The sequence below is a fragment of the Otolemur garnettii genome, unplaced genomic scaffold (assembly GCF_000181295.1).
Source record: "Otolemur garnettii isolate 467f Iridium unplaced genomic scaffold, OtoGar3 scaffold00034, whole genome shotgun sequence".
In the NCBI taxonomy this organism is placed as follows: Eukaryota; Metazoa; Chordata; class Mammalia; order Primates; family Galagidae; genus Otolemur; species Otolemur garnettii.
In genome coordinates, this window is record NW_003852429.1 from 10,068,795 (window position 1) to 10,070,963 (window position 2,169).

Genomic DNA, 2,169 nt, shown 5'->3' on the forward strand with positions numbered 1-2,169 from the left:
TCACACAAGATCTCAGTAACACCTTGGTGATAAGGGCATGGGGTGGGGATTCGGCTCTCCTTAACTCCAGAGCAGGAGTGTCAGCACTTGGCAGTCTCCACAACTGTGGTGCAGATAGCCCTGGGATCACTTCTATAAATAGCCGCCGGAGCATTTAGTCCAGATCCTCATTTTCCCACAGACTTGCTCACTCTAACTCTTCTGCTCCTCCTGCTTGGAGGGCGCTCCCTCCGTGCCCCTTTTCCAAGACTGCTAAGATTCACTCTCCTACCAAGATTGTCTCTTTCCCTTAAAGACTGTTTTTCTCTCTTTCTCCTGCTGAGATGAATTGCCCCCCCCCACCGCCTGACACCTAAGCCGAGTTGATCCTGAGCAAGGTAGCCCAGCGGTCCATGTCCGGACAGTTAGATAAGCCAAGGCCAGCGACCTGGCCAGTCCTGGCCCTGACATCCTACTATGTTCCTGGCACTGGGTGGGTTACCTAACCTACTTTATCTTGCCTGTATAAGTTTTCTGCTGTTGCCCTTTGTTTGGCAAAATAACAAAACCCCAGTAGTTTAATAAAACAATGCTCATTCATTATCTCAGCTCTGTAGGTTGGCAGTCTGGGCAGATCCACTGGGGTTCTCTGCTCAGGGTCTCACAGGCCCAAGTGAAGGTGTTGGCTGGGCTGGGCTCTTAGTGGGGCTTGTGGGGAGAATCCACTTTCTAGTCCATTCAGGTTGGGGGTTAGAGTCTAACCCCTTGCTGTTGTAGGACTGAGGTCCCTATTTTCTTGCAGGCTATTGTCTAGGGTTGCTCGCAGCTTCTAGAAGCCGCCCTGAGTTCCTTTCTACATTTACATCATCTCTGAAGAGCAAGCATGTGTCAAATCTTTCTCCCTTTCTGCCACCAGCTAGTGAAAACTCCTTGCTTTTAAAGAGCTGGGGTGATTATATTAAGCTCCCCTCCATAATTTCCATCTTTACTAATTCATGGTCAACTGATTAGTAACCCCAACAACGACTGCAAAATCCCTTTGCTGTGGGCCTGACATCAATCCTCTTCCCAGCCTTGGAGACCTTGTGGGGTAATTTCAGAACTCTGTCTACCTCATGGCCTCAGAACACCCCACTCCCAAGGCAGTGTTAGAGCCACATTCAAATCTGGCTTTGACCCCAAAGCTCACAGTAACATTATTTCACTAACTTGTCTCAGTGGTAAAAAGGAATGAGTTACAGAGAACTTCATAGTTATCAAAGAGCTTTCACATGTATTGTATTTTTTGGCCTCATAAAAAACCTTTATGAGGAGTTATTATTCTTTTTGCTAATGAATGATTAACTGGGGGTTGAGCATGTTTAATTATTTGTGAAAGAGCCTACAGGAAATAGCAAATTTAGGACTGAAGAACAGGTGTCCTAATTTCAAATCTCGTACTTTTCCTGTTACATCACCATGATTTCCGTATTTATTGTTTAGTCAGATTTTTCTCATTCTCTAATTGGGAAACAAATTTCCTGAAATAAAGGGATTAGCCGAGTAATTGCAGATGGGATGCTCCTGGCTGAAGGCCCCAGTGGGCCCTTTCAGAAAAAGGGGCCCACCTGTGATGCCAACTCAAAGATGATCTCGGCCAAAGTGCCGGGACATGCTCCATTCAGAGCTTTAAAATGATCATTCTTAAGAAGGTAGTCATTCAATTTTTAAACATAATTTAGAAAACAACAAAATTCATCAAGTAAATACTTTTACTGCAATACAAGTAAATTTGTAATTAGTTTTGAGAAATGACAGCAAATATTGGCAAAGAGTGTGGATACATCCATCTTCCATTTGTGATTAGGGAGTTAGCCTCTCCCACAGATAAAGGGGAAGGGAGATCATAGACCCATCCTACTGCCCCTGACTGCCTTTGATGCACTCCCTTTTGTTTTGGAATATAAAGAATGTACCTATACTTAACAAAGTTAAAAATTGTTTAGAGGTCAGGCTGATGGCCATCTATGACGATACTGGCATACAAGGCATCTCTCACTTGTGTCCCCTAATAATTTAATAATTTTATTCCTCTCCATATGGAGCAAAGCTTGAGCCCAAGAGTTTGAGGTTGCTGTGAGCTATGATGCCATGGCAGTCTACTCAGGGCAGCAGACTAAGACTCTGTCTCAAAAAAAAAAAAAAAAAGTT